General features: G+C 36.4%; 1 long non-coding RNA gene across 1 annotated transcript; it reads right to left on the bottom strand.

Moving 5' to 3' along the window:
* Window positions 1–5291: 5291 nt before the first annotated feature.
* On the bottom strand, window positions 5292–13235 carry LOC114161524 (uncharacterized). Its single transcript, XR_003599037.1, has 3 exons — window positions 13061–13235; window positions 10696–10700; window positions 5292–5304 (listed from the first exon to the last, which is right to left on the bottom strand). It is a non-coding gene; the product is annotated as an uncharacterized LOC114161524 (long non-coding RNA).
* Between the last annotated feature and the right edge of the window lie 2570 nt (window positions 13236–15805).

The following is a 15805-nucleotide window of genomic DNA, read 5'->3' as shown; positions in this document are numbered from 1 at the left end:
TTTAAAGCAGCTTTTGATGTTTTCAAAAATGTTTGTGGATTTAGTTTTTTAGAAACAGGCGGGCAGCTCTAGCTGAATTCATGTTACTCCACATGTGATGGAAAAGCGGAGGTGTTGCATCTTTGCTCAGTCCCACGTTTTGTAATTTGAATTTTGACATTTGTAACAATTAACAACCCCGCTTTTTCAAGTCGTGCTGCTAAAAAACCCATCCATCTGTGATTTTATAACATGCAAATTTTTTTCAGTCTGCTGTTTGTAGGTCGTGACAGATGTTTGGTTCTTGCAGACCGGAGCGGGCTGGGGAATTTGAGACTCTGGTTTGGTGGTCAACATGATCTTGTAGGTGAGTTTGATATTTAAATGCATCCCCTACCTTCACTTTAATCAGATTCTTGCTTTCCTTAATACCATCACAGCTTTGTGAATGTGTTTTTCATTATAACTCTTTGTGACAGAATGATTACTATCCTCTTTCATGGGTAATTGTTTTGCTTGAAGGAAATTTAATTGGTGTTTATCTGAAATACATTGCCTGTTTTGGGCCAGATTCAAGTCATGTACTTGGGTTGTTTCTTCATCCTTTTGTTACCTGATGCTGTCAACCAGCTAATACTTATTCATCTGCAAGGTGAAGACATTAAAAGATGAATTTCTCTGTAATCAGTGAAGAGCTATTTTAATAAAGGGCCGGACAGGGAGGAAGTAATGTGACAATTCACTCATGATTAAACTTAAAAACTGATTCTGTCAAACTTGATTTATCATAAAGATTTAAATTAAACCCTGTCATCTTTTCCTTCTACACTTTTTAAAACCTGATCTGACATTCAAAAAGCTGCTACATTAATGCAACAGTGGATTATGCAGCTCTACAATATGATTGTGAACAGAAATAATCAATTGCGAACATTCCCTTTTCATTAATTTTGGAGATTTCAGATGCCCATCTCTAAACTGGGAACACGAGTTAATCAAATGTAGTGGGATTGAACAGATCAATCATCATTGTCTCCCTGAGGGTCCTCGTGGACCACCGGAGCACGTCTTCATTCATTTTTAGCCAATTTGCTTGAAGAAATAAACAAGCTGTCTGGGTGTTTGGGACCCATTTACATTTCCATAAATCTAATTTCAGGTGAAATTTTCTGAGCTCACCTTTGGCCCCACAAATTCCCGAGTCCTGTACGTGACTGAGGCAACCTTCTCCAAGTGTGAGAGTGTGGTGTATTTTGTTTGCTCCAACATCTAAGTCAGCTTTGCCATCTTGAAGCCATCAATATTACACTGATTGCCTTTATTATGTGGTTATTTTAATACGTTTTGGAGATGGACTATTGCAGTGAGGACTTTTAATTAGATTTATTAAAGTAATATGGTATTACACTTCAGTAATATGGGTAAACAAGGAGACTTCGACAAATTTTTAGATACATCCGCAAAATCTCATCCTCTTACTTCTCTTGCTATTCGCTTTCTGTCTGTGCACACAGTGATATAATTCAACATTTTAGGTTTCAAAACATGTATGGCATTTCAAATCTGTGGTCCTTCCACGCTCTTTTTTTTTTTTTTTTAAATTTGAGCACCTGCCTCTCTAAAGGTCTCTGCACAAAAATGAGACCAGTTATGAAATGCAGGGTTGAAAGAGGTGGAAAACAACACCTACAGCATTTTCAATTTTCACAAAAACTCTGCAAAGAAACAATGACTCAATGTAAAGTTTCAGATCTGGAATTTCAGACTGCAGAGCAGAAGGTACAATCTGAGCTGTTGAAATTTAGCAGAGAAGTTTTCAGTTGAATTTAGGCTAATATTGATTGCAGTGCACTCTTTTGCCTTTTTGTTTGATCCGAAGTAAGTCAGTCATATCTGATGTATTCAGATTTTTCTTCCAGAATAAAAGTTTGTGATTCTTGAACAGTTTTACTGGGATTTTCTAGGCCCCCTAAGGCATACATTTGTGAAATTGTTTGCAATATAGTTTATTGGGTAAGTCACTTAAGCTGGGATACACTAAACTAAAATATTTAATATCACTGTATTTAGAGACTGAAGAGAAACATATTCCATGAATTTCTCATTGATTTGTCTTTCCCCCCCCTTTTTTGTGTGTTCCACTGTGTTCTCCTTTGCATTTGCCAGTGGGATTGTATTTCACACAACCTGCACCAGTTTCTACAAACTGAAAGAACAACTTTGAAACCTTGACGTCATACTGAAGCTCCAAGGATGAATCTGTTTTTATCAGAATTTGCACAAACCTTGGCAAATTTCTCTGATTGAATTCTCTCTCCTGGAGATATATAAAATAGAAAACGTCTTGGGCGGCCTCTTTCACATCAGATTTAGTGGATAGACACTGCTAGGTCAAGGAGAGGTCTATTGGTGGGCATAAAGAACGGTGAAAGCTGCCCATTTCATGTGATGGATGGGTGTACGGTGATTAGCTTTTCTGTGTTGTCAGGATAGCTGTGTCCACAGTGAATTGGTCACCAAAAGATTTTAACGACTAGTTTATGCTCTTGTGTTTGCAGCTAGTCTGGGCACCGGTTCCTGCTACTGCTCTGACTTTAACTGAAAAGATCTCATTAAGTAGGAATTCCACGTTAATACATTTACATTATCAGGCCCTTAAAAATGATTAAAAAGGCTTTTGTCCTGTGTCGTGCTAGCATTGTATTTAACAACAAGGATGGAGGAGAAGAGGAAGGCAAAAAGTAAAAGCTTTGTCACTACTAGATAGACATTGTATCTAAATACAACAAAATTTACAAGTCAATGAAAAAAGCCGGATATAATACATAAATGTTCTGCATGTATATTTATGTAGATCATGAATGATATACAAATATTGCAGCAGATTTATGAAAAACAACTTTAGACTTCAGACTCTTGCTCAATTTTCAGTGAAAATAGAGTTTGGACTGCCTCCTCCATATTAAGGCTAAAAGTGATGGTGGAGGCGCAGAAATCTCTGATGTAGAGAAATTGCAATTGTGCAGATTGGAACCAAATTTCTGAATGCATATGACATATCGAAGTTCTGGTTGGGTAGCTGGGAAAGAAGCATGGGGAAAAGATTATAAGTACCGGGACTGAAGCGGGGTTTCATTCAGAGTGGTAATTAAGCAAAAACTGTACAAAAATATATACATTTTTCATTTAATAACCTTTTCAGATTACAAAAGTAATTTTGAATTTGCACTGAAGCTGCATATTTACGTAATTTAAATAAGCAATGTCATTTTAATTGTAACAGTCCTAATTGTTACATCAGTGATTAGTTAGGAGTGATAATATTATCACAATGCACGGACCACTGGCACTGACAAAATGACTTTCTCAGATGACTCTGTTAATAATAGGAGCCTTGACCCTCACAATGAAGTCTACTTGGTGTGGGTTTTGCATTGATTGTTTGTGCAGTGGCTTGATTGCTGCTCATCAGAAAGGCTTTATATTTCAAAACTGACCTCGATGGCTAATACTGTAGTTTCTAATATGACCAACCAATGAGTTGAAACTGACATTTTTGTTACACTGTTTCACAGTGGGGTCTCACAGTAGTTTTCAATTCAATTGTGCATTACTGCTTCTGTTAAATGAAAAGAAATGTCCTCAATTTCAAAGTCACCTCAAAGCCCTAATGCGGTCAGCTTTGTAGATTGGATGAAGCGCTACACCCTTGGATTGGCTGGCTTTATTTTTAGTGCTTGTTTTCGATGCAGTGAGTGGTTGCAGGGCACAAACTGGTTGCAGACTTGACTGAGACTCAAATTGTCATTTTGAAAGTGACAAGGTGCTGATTTGCCCGCCTGGCACTGAGCGATTGGACATCACTCTTGACAAATGGGCAGGGGAACAAAACTGGCAGGATGCAAGCGAAGACAAAATGCCTTCAGCCAGAGTTTTTTTCCCCATCTGTTATCACAGCTGGACAACAGCTAGTTAAAATTCCTTACTTTACAGTTACAATAATAAATTTTCTTTAAAATATATCTGTCAACCTCACCTCTAAAATTAATGCCTAATATGTCATTTTATATGATATAAAATATCATATTTGTCTTTTTTTTAATTTATTTAAATTATAGAATTTAATGTTTTGTTACTTGTTGGAGTTGGCTCATTAGAAGTAACTTAAGGGGACCTAAATAAATTTAGGAAGGATAATTTGTGTTTTTAACACAAAATAATGCATCAGTTTGTAATTTGTATTTTTGACTCATCCTTATTATTAGGCTTTAAATTACTGACAGTTGTTTTTGTCAGTTGCTTTCAACAAATTTCTAGTCTGTATATTTTTCTAAACAAACAGTAGCATAATTTTAAAATGTGATCTTGCAACATGTTCTTTCAAGACTGTAATTAACAGACTTGCTGCATCAATATTGGAAACCCTGAAAGTGTCAGACTTTCCTTAACAAGCAACAAGAGCCTCATAAAACTGTCAGATGTAGGAAGGGGAGAGTTACAGATGTACAAATATGGGTCTCATATTCAATACCAGGTTTTGGATAATTCCTTTGTTTTTACTTCTCTTTTTCTCATGATTTTATTTTATACATTTTTTGTGTAACTTTATTTTTTGTCTGTTTTTTGTTTGCATGCCTTTCGCCTCTCTTCCCCACTGAGCTCCTTCAGACTAGCGGCAGTGACAATTAGCAAACACCTGGTGGAACTATGCATCTGCTGAACTTATCATACCAGCTACTTCTCAGTTCAACACTCCTAAGAAGGTTGTAAATGGCAAAATGAGAGGCAGTGTTGTGATTGTGATGAAGGAAGAGTGCCGGAAAGGGTGGGAGCTTCTTAAAGAGACAGACCAATTTTAAGATGTCAAATTGCGACGTTAAATTTCTTTTAAGTAATTTTTGATATAGACATAATTTTTTTTTATGACTGAAGATAACAATTACTTCATTGCTATGGAATGGAACCTGTAAAGGTTTTGCATTAAAAATAGTATTTATTGCATTGATGAAAGTGGTGGCAGAGTGTATTTAAAAATCCATTGCAGTCATTTTTAGCTATAGGTTTAGTCTAGAACAGGATGTCACTGAAATTGAAGCCACAGAAACATAAATATTTTGTTTTATGGTTCTTTGTATGAACAATTTGTTGAACAGATGGTTCTTTGTTGAACAAAGAACAATTTACTGATTATTGAAAAGGTAACTTCAGGATTCTAGATAAATTCTCCAGGGCAGATTTATTATAAAGCAACACAATAGATAATCTCAGATAAATTGGCAATAAACTCTGGAGCTAGATTTTGAGTTCATGATTATTTATATAGCACTTTATCCACTCATTGAAGAGAAAGTCATGATAAAGGTTGGTACAGAGTGGTAGCTTGGAAATCTATCAAACCAGCACCCTATTTAGGGATTTAAAAGCTCTTGTTAGCCCATTCTGCATGTGCCAGTTTGACAAATGGCTATTTAATGATAAAAACTAAAATCCAAAAAATGTGTCATCACTTTCAACAACTGTCACCAAATAACCTTACATTAGTGAGACATTCTGTGATTATATGAGTCTTTTTCACACAATAACTCAATGTTTTACAATTCCAGTCTTGATTCAAGTAATAAAGTTGTCAAAACATTATTTTGCTAAGCCTCTACAACTGTATAAGTCTGTCTGCAGTTAGTTTTCTCGACAACTAGTTGTTTGGACCTTAAGAGTCACTTCCAGCTAATGTGCCATATTTGATGGTAGGAGGGAAAGTTTAAATGCTGACATAAAATCACACAGCTGCAGTAAAACATTCTAGTTAATTTGAGTCAAGAGATGAAAAATGAGTTGCAGCTGAAGTCGATTATCATGGGTAAATATGCAGGATTGTTTAAACAGAGCAGGTTTTGATTTTGTGCGATCTGCGAGTAGCAGATGTTTTGTACTGAGACGGTATTCAAAAAACCGCAGTAAAGGAAAATATTTTCCTACCTGATCAAGGTAAGCTTAAATTTTGAGCTCCCTGCTCAGGCAATCAGTTGAAGCTGAACTGTGTGTTAATCCTGGATTGTATTTACTTTGGCGTACATATGTAATGTGGCACAAAGACCTTTTTCCCTTAGCCACACTTCAAAATGGGAAAGACAAGAGAGCATGACAATAACGGCAATGTGATAATTGTTGTACATTGGGAAATACATAGCTACTCAACTAAACTACCAGTAGCATCAATAATCAATTCAACGTTATATATATTACAAAAGGTGTTGGAACATTAACTGTGACAGACTAGGATGGATTATAATTTAGATTTATGATTCCAATATAATTTCACAGTGAGAATATTCCACAGCAAAAAAATATTAATTTATGTCGAGGTTTTTTTACACATCTTTATCAGAGGTGCCAATAAATCTAGAGACTTCTCTCTATCTCTGTATCTGTGGTGCAGGGTGGATCTGGTTTCTATCACAATGAGGAATGTATTTTTCTTTATAATTTTTAACGTTTGCAGAAGACGGCATCCCTGATTTTAACAGTGGATGTCAAAATAACTGTGTTACATGAATTAGAGACAGATTGATGAAACACAAATTATTTCTGCTGTACAGCCCTCAAAACGTACTCTACGCTTTAGGTCTGCTTTATTATTAGCCATGCTATAGAAAATAATTCAAAATGACTTACAGAAATAAATTGTTACTACTGGGCAATAATGCACATTCAAAAAGACCCCAGAACATAAAAAAAATAGAACAACAGTACAAAATGGTGTAACAAAAACATACTGCAGCCGGTGACATTCACCAAGCCTGAATAAGGCCGATACTCTCGCAGACAGAATTTTGGCAGACTCTGGTTTCTATCACATCCTCCTGTGGTGATCTAATGCATTATTCAGTCAGAGTAAGAGTAGCACACCCATTCTCACTCATTTGCCAAGGCTGTGGTCAGATCCTGTTTTCTGCCCAGATTTTTTTTTTTTCACAAATTTACCTGGCAGAATATGTCAAGATAACCTTCACCCCCCTCTACAAACACACACACACAGTAAGTGACCAAGGTGTTAGCAAAACAGGCAAAACCGAAATCTAGAACATAATGTTACCTGTTGCTCTCAGAAAGGACATGATTTTCCTTTATACTTAATATTGAAGTGAGTGGGTGACTGTGATTTACGAGACTTCTTTCAAACAAATTCTCTTGATTAGTATTCCTTTCTTGTATCTCTATACATCTCTGGTCTTATAATAGAGCAATCTAATGGAAAGAGAAATAAAATGTGGAATATAGCCTTTTTCTGAGTCAGAACTAATTATAAATAACCCTAGAGTTAGTCATTAGTTTAAAACACCAGTAATTCCTTTCTCCCATTTTACTCATTGTTTCAACATCAGAGGGAACAATATTGGCAAAAACTATATTGGTATTGTTTAGTTTATTGTAAATTTAGAAATATTTGCAGTGCTTTTAAAATGTTTTAGAAATAAAACTATGACGTGTTCATCTTCCAAGACGACAACTTGCAACTGGAGTTGCAATGGAAAGGTTTCTGATCAAAACAGTTCATACAAATGAATGCTCCAGCCAAAGTTCAGACCAAAATGCAATTCAGAATCTGTAGAAAGAATTTGCTGTTCTCAGATGTTCCTCATTTAATTTGATTGAGCTTCAGCTATTTAAAGTAAATATGGGAAACATTTTAGTCTATAGATGTGCAAGACTGTTGGAGGCATATTCAAGAACTGCAGCTGTAACTGCAGTGAAAGGTGGTTCTGGAAAGTATAAGTACAAAGAAATTTGGAAAGTCATGTATTTTCTTTAACATTACCTATTATTACCCACAGTAAATGCACATTTCTCCATGTTTATCTAACAACAACTATTTAACATACAATAATATACTCAGATGCTTTGTGGTTTTAAAAAGCCTAAGGGATCTCAATACTATTTTGATGTAGATGCAGTCAGTAACTCGTTTGTTTAAATTATGGAGCATGAGAATATACATATATATAATCAATTTTGTCTTTAATAGTCTCATTAAGCAAAATGAGAATTTAGATACAATACAACATTATTACAAATTTTTTATATGTCCTAGTTTCAGTCGTGTGTACTGACATACACACACACAGACCAGACTGTTGTCAAAAGATAATAAGCAGCTGGACACCCCTGCTTTAAATCTGGGGAGACAGCCTCCTGCTGACCCGCTGCAGCCCACCTTTATACTTGTGGCCATGTAGAGGGATGCAGGCTCACACCTCCCTATAGGTGAGAGGTGAGGAACCAATTACCTGGAGATGTGTCTTGGGGCCAAAAATATCATTGTCAGCTTGTCACAATGTGAAGGATGGGGTGCAAAAAGGAGAACAGTGACAAATCTCTTGGCAACATGACTGATTGTGTTATCTTGTTTGTGCCTCCTATCCAGATCTGAAAAAACACTGACGGTAAGAACCGCAGTACTGAGACATGACTCAATCTTTCTGCAAAAACTTGCAAAACCTGCAGTTGTGTGTGTCCATTGATTTAAAAGAAAAAAAAACAACTTTTTTGCCTGTCTTTCTTTTTCCAGTGATTGCCCACTGCAGGTCAAGCAGTGTTGTCAGTGCTGCAAATGACTGTAATAAATAGAATAAAATTGGATTTATTTATTTCTTTCCCTTCTGACATAAGATTCATCATCTCTATAAATTTGACCGTCTGTATTTCCAGCTCCCTTTGCAACTTATTGTATGCGGTCTACATTTTTCTGGCAGTTTGCTTTGCCTTTCCTCCAGAAGTTAAAATACCTGGCAATACCAAACAACTTTTTTTATTGGAAAATCTGAGAGAGATATTCAGGATTGTTGTTTTCTTTTTTTTTTTTTTGTGTCGGTAAATTTTGGCAAAAAAAAATAGCAGAAAATGCTGATTGTTCATAGTGCTTGAGAGTACTTCTTTGCTTGTGCTGCAGCAAAGCTTAGCATAGCTCATGCCGACTCTCCAGAGTTTAGTTGTGAGAAGTCGGATTCAGATCTTCAAGAGTCTGGCTAAGAGAATAGAAACAAGGACTCGTGAAAGATCCTTAGGTAGAAGAGAGAAAATAACTGAACAACTGCCACTCGAAATCTGAGTGGAAATGTTTAGGTAGACAAGATTTGAAAGATGACTGAAATAAAAATGCTGGTGATATTGAACTAACGAGAAATGCTTAGCACACGTCTATGAACTTCCTCTTTTAGTTTATGGTAAAGCCAGCAAGTTGTACCTCCTTTCAGGTTTGTTTTCAGGATAGAGGTCTACCTGCTTTTGTCTGACTTGGCTCCTGTCTCGGCAGTGGAAACACATGGTGGAGAAAAAGTAACCTAGGTTACTTGTGTGATTGTGTTAGTTCCTAAAAAAGTGCAGACAGTGAAAATGGACCGAAAGTTTGCCATTTTCAGTATTTGTGCTGAGTTCAAAAGACAGGGGTGACAAAGGTTTAACAAGTTTTGTTTTTTTTTAAAACTCAGGAGCAAGACTTCAGCAAATAAATCTGTGTTTTATCCTTCTGAAAAGTCCATTGCTATCTGCCATAAGGTTTACTGTATTAGGAAATGTTTCCATTCTTGCTAATCTTACATATTTTATTATTTTACATGTTTTAGCGTCATGCTTTGTAAATCATTCAATCAAATGTACTTCAAGTGATCAGGAAAAGAATATAATATCATTTTAGATGGCCAAGTCGGGTTAACTTTTTTTTTTATCAGTTTGTGTTGCTGAAAAAACATTGTCGTTCATGCTGTAGAGGTTGAAATGGATGCACACCGATATCTGCATTCATCCATGTTCCAAGTCTTTTGCATTCTCTTCTGCCTTTTACAGGCCTCAACATTTATCATAAAATGCATTTACTACCTTTACTATTCCAGAAGTGTATTAATACAGATGCAAGAATAACCCAAAGCTGAAATAAATCAAAACCTGGATATATTATCTATAAGATAATATATGTTTATATATGAAAGACAGTTTTCTGCTTAGATGAGAATAAATGTTAACCTTTTGTGGGTCAAAGTTATTTTTTACACTTTGCAATTAGTCTACCACCATGTTTTAGTCCATCATGCAACATCACAAGAAAATACATTAAAGTTGTGGTTATAATATATGATAAAATGAGGGTAACTTCAAAGGAAACCAATTATTTGCAAAGAGCAGTATGAAGGATATAGTCTTAAGATGATATATAACTCTTTTTACTTTCTGTTAACACGAAGAATTTGATCTTTTAATCTGTTATCACCGTCACTGTCGCTCTCACTATTAGTCTCCCACCTACATTTCACACCCACTGCTGAGAGTCACAAGTTCACAGGTCTGGCAGTTGTTCAAACGTACTAACTCAAGTACATAAAACACTCTAACGTAAAGTGGATATTTTGAAAAAAAAAAAAAAGAAACTGCAGAACTGTGGAGGTTAATCACAAAATAACACCTGAGATCCACTGAACCACAGCAGATTGGTGATTTATAACCGCACAAGTGTGTTTGAACTTCAAATTATTTTTATTCAGGGATAACAAGGGAAAGCAGGTCAGCAAGACGAGGTTGTCTGTTTGATAAATCAGTTGCCATGGAGTCTATTAATTCAACATCCTGCTGAGTCCGAGTTATATCCAGTGATTTATGTTTTGCTATTTCACAAAATGGACTTAATTTTGTGCTAACATGTCATTATAGCAACCAGAGAAAAACAACCAGTGCTGTAAGAGGCTGTTAAAGTCTACGGTGGTTATTACCAGTTGTCATTGTGACTTCTATAGTGAGTGTTTAAAATGAGCCATAGATAAGACCTTGCACCTGTGTAATGTAAGAACTGTAAGAAACACTGGTCCTCTTCTGTTGCTGCTCCATTTTCACAACATATACATTTTAAGCAACAGCTGAGACTGACAGCAGGATTTATAGTACATATTCACTTACCGTTCTGTAAAGAGAGGTAAACAAACACAAATCTTCAGTTATGTCAAATCCACAAGAGATCCACTTGTGTTTTCGTGGAGGGTATTGTTCTTTAACGAGCTTTTGATAGTTTAGCTCACATTTTTAAAGGTAAAACCATAGGTGTCTCATAGACAAGAGATCGTGATATAAAAATGAAAATGTTGGCTCCATTTGTCGGTGAGGCATCTCCGTTCTGACAATTAATGATGAAATTATTCTGTCAGAAAACATTTAATCTACTGTCTCAGTTTGTAATTGGATTATTTAGACTGAGCTCTGACTGACTTTGATTTGGTAAAAATGTCCTCGAACACAGTGGGGAAAGAACCTTTTTAACACTTCAAAAAAACATTCTGCCTGTTTAGAATCTGTATTCGTGTGATTTGTCAGTAATTTACAAATGATTAATTTAACAAATATGATCAAGATTATTTTATTAAAGCTGCAGTAGGTAACTTTTATAAAATGTGTTTTTACATATTAAAACTGTCAACATTTTGTGACAGTGGAACATGAGACAGATAATCTCTGAAAAAATGTAGTTTGTAATTTAGTCATGCACACAAAGCATGGCTATGCTTTGAAAAAGTGACTACATTTAGTCTACTATACTGAAAACAATTTCAAGATACTTGATTTAGTTGATTCTAAAAGGTTTTGAATTACTGTATTTAGTTGGTTTTTTAACACATTTAAATTTTTACTTCATTTCTTTAAATGACTGTGGAATCTGTGAAGTGTTTCTACATTTGAGGTTGACTTGAAGTGGGTTTTATTACTGTATTCTATTTATATTATTATTTTTTGCAAGAGTTTGGTTAATAATCAGATATGTGAGAAATGCCTCCTCTCTACTTGGTCAACCCAATCAATATCAATGAAACATGATCCTCTATGAAAACCTTTAAATGGTACTTGGAATAAAAATGAGAGCATCCGGTTGTTAATTTTATGGCTTTCGTCTGGTTTTAGTATTAGGGATAGTTTTACCCAAAGAGATGGAGACACAGCAGCCACTAGTCAGCTAAAAGCACTGGGCTGCCTTATCTGATGCTTTTAAAGCAAGTCTTAGCACAACAGGACTCTTTTCCCCACAGACTGTATCAGTGGAACAAACATCTGTTGGGCGCACAAAGTAATGGTTGTTGTGAAGCAGTGATGTTATCGTGCGCTGGATGTTTAACCATTGTTTCGCCATCAGTCTTGGTCACCGTCTTGTCACAGAACCTTTTCAGTTTTAACTAAACTGTCAGTTGGAGGGGGCGTCAGGCTGTGCTGACATGGCCTTTGTTCGGACGACTGGTGTATCAAAACGAGCAGGGGGTAGAGCCATGTAGCTCCCCGAGAGGTGAGCCTTTTAACCTCAACACAATAATGTATGGCATCACAACACAAAGAGCTGCTCTACAGTCTGCACACAGTAATCTGTTCAGTCATGCGTCACTGTCACCCACACTCTCTATACCATCACATTTCTGTCCTGTCGTAAATACTTCAATCACAGCGTGTTCCCTCTTGAGGGATGGATCTTTCTTGAAGCAAGACGGAGGCAGGGGCAGTTTCACATTCCAGCCAACAACTCATCCATCAGACTGAGCAATAACAGCATCTTCTGTGTCCTTATTAAAGACAGTTCTTATATAGTGTCTTGAAAAAGTATTCCCACCTTTTGAACTACAAAATCCTTTGTATTTTATGAAATGGACCAAAGTAGAGCATCTTGAACCGGAAGGAAAATTGGCACCAGTGCCGTCAATCGATTAAAACATTTTTATCAGATTAATCACAGTTTAGCACTATAATTTATCACGATTAATCACTATGCTTAACTTTGTAATATGCACATTTTCAGAATTTGCGTAAGAAAATGTTTTATTGTCTCAAACCAAACTGAGGATTCTCAGTAGTTCATACTTAAATGTCTGTCAGCCACATCTCACTAAGACCAGCCAAACTATGAGAAAAAATGACTTATTATTATTCTCACAAATTGAAACGCCACCCAAAAAGTAAATTTAGTCAACCTAGGTGTAATTTACTTATTATAAAAAAGGTTGTTCTGCAAACACCTCAGAGGTTTTTTTTATTTTTAGCTTAAAACAGTTGTGGGTTCTAAAACATGGGAGTCCAAACGTTTTGAGACCAAGATGTACTTTTTCTGTCACCAGCTGGCTGAGATCTGCCTCATAACACGAAGATATAAAAATTGTAAATGAAACTCTATTGACTTATTTTATATGCAAATACACATCAGTTATAGCAGAAATATTAAAGTGATAGAAAACCTAATGAAGTTTCTTCCTCTGTGAGATTCTGACACTGGGAGGAGGTTACTGGTTTCAGAAGCTGGTTGCAAACCTGAGGCCAGCAGGTGTTAGTCAGTTATGGTAGATCTAAACTTTGGTTTGATGACCTCAATATGAGAAATTTCAGACTGATAGGAGGAACCACAGAGCTCTGTTAGGTTAAAGAAACATCTTGTGAAGTTGGGATATTTTTCCTCCAACAGAATCCACAGGAATCACCTCAAACCAGATGTTGGACTCGATTTTATTTTAATGTCATTTGTGAACGTTAGCTCCTCATTTTCAACAGTGGAGCTATAAAGGTTGAAAAAAGGTTATCATTTTGGAGAAAGTTTCATCAACATCAATATTTCCACTAAATAAGAGACAAAAATAAATGGCATGTTTGATAGAGGAAAAGCCTTTCAGACTCTGAGCTCAAAGCAAGATGCCAGAGAGCACCAAACTATTTTTTTTGTAAATAATAGACAATTAATTTATTTTTCATATAATTATCTCGGTAGAAGCCATTTGTTTGTTACTTAATGGAATATATTTGTCCTATTTGATATTTGTTGTGAATGACGTGCACTCACAGACAAACGAGGTAATTATTCCAAGTTTGTCATTTATGGGACGTTCAGAAACTACAGTGGCTGTAATGCGCCACAGCAAAAGTAAAATAACCCAAACAGGTGATCAATTCAAAACCTGGCATGCCTTTTCACTCTCTCTTTGACGCTTAAGCACAGCCGTTGACGTGGCAACTGCCTGCGCCCAGCAAGCCGAACAGAGATTATGTAAAAAACGAAACATTCCGTTACGATATTAGGTTTTCAGGCTTGATATTTATTTCGTGATTATTAATAAGCGCTCCCCTGAACACAGCGGTGGTTGATTAGCTAATTTAAACTTCTGCTCCGCTCGTCAGAGTGGATCTTTGAGTAGACATTTTTTTTGTTTTTTGTTAATTGAAACGAAAAGCACTGAATTGCGCAATACCTTGCTGAAACAATAATTACTAAGATCATTAACTTGAAAATGTTTTATTTATTTATTATTCTTTAATAAAGTTACAAATGTTTTATATCTTTGAATATTTTGATAAGCGCGTCAGAAGAGGATGCACTGGTTGCAGCCTCTTGGCGGCGTTCAGTTTGCCGAGATCGACTCACAAGCTTCCGTGATCGACGTATTGAGCACTCTGTTCTAAAACAACATCCCAAGTTTTTAATATTTCTCATTACATGGTTCAAACCAAATCAGTGGTACTTTATGTTGTCAAACCTACAAAGACATGGTTGCCTGGCTAAAACTGACAGGTTCACTGCATCTCTGCTGGAGCTGCAGAGATCAACAACTCAGATCAAAGAATCGGTCTAAGTACCTTAGATGAAACACTGACAAGAGGAACGTCACTGCTGGATGGAAGTTATAAGAGGTCCATTTTGCAGTTTGCCATGTAAACACATGGAAAATGGATTTTGGTCAAACGAGACATTTGTGGCTGAACCCAACTGTCAAATTACCCTCAACATGCCTTCTCCTTGGTAGAACATAGCAGAGGTAGCATCATGCTATGTCAGGGGTGCCCAAAGTTGGTCCTTGAGGGCCGACATCCTGCATGTTTTAGTTCTCTCCCTGGTGGTAGTAATACCAGGGAGAGAACATTGACATGCTCTTCAGCATGTCAATGTTCTTCTTAGGCCTTCTAATGAGCCATCATTTGATCCAGGTGCGTTAAACCACAGGGAGGGAACTAAAACATGCAGGATGCCGGCCCTCAAGGACCAACTTTGGGCACCCCTGTGCTATGTGATGATTTCCTTCAGTAGAGACAGGGAAGCTGTTTTATTTCAAGTTTGATGTTTCAAAGTGCCAAAATGTGCAGAAGTTCTAACTTTCTAAGATGTATCGCAGAAGGCTTACTTTGTAAACATCACTTATGAGTCAACACATCCAGGCCTACGCGTCTTTTAATAAAGACAGGGAGCCTTTGAAAGCAGATGTATTTATTTCATGTGTACTTAAATGTAGCAACACATCAAAGAGCAGCATCATTGCAGAACATAACTTTAAATAACTCAGACCCTTCAATTGTCACTCCTCTCCAGCTCAGCTCTATTATGAAAGGTTCTGCTTGGCAGCATCAATACATTATCGTCTGGCTCGCATGTCAGAGCGGTGCACCGCAGATGAATGGCTTTACATACACAAAAAAGCTTATATCCTTTGAGAAACGATAGGGCAGCAAAAGCCAGAGCTGCACTTTTAAAGGACAAATAGAATTATTTGCCTACTTGCACTTATCAGAAATGGATAAAGAGCCTTCTGCCTAGTTGGGAAATGCATGCAATTTCAGTGTGGAGAAACGATGAAAGCAGAATTATAAACCCAAACAGATGACAGTCATCAGCCAGAAACGCCAGGCAAAACCTAGAACTGAAATGATAAAAGAAAAGGACAATGTAGAGCAGAATTTATGTTTATGTTCTTTATATTTGTATCTCAGCAACAATGTTTTTTTGTTTTTTTTCAAAGTTGTATCTTTGATGCAGGTAAATCAAACAAATACAAAA

This window comes from Xiphophorus couchianus, chromosome 18, assembly GCF_001444195.1.
Source record: "Xiphophorus couchianus chromosome 18, X_couchianus-1.0, whole genome shotgun sequence".
NCBI classification, from domain to species: Eukaryota; Metazoa; Chordata; class Actinopteri; order Cyprinodontiformes; family Poeciliidae; genus Xiphophorus; species Xiphophorus couchianus.
This window is presented reverse-complemented; position numbering and strand designations above follow the sequence as displayed.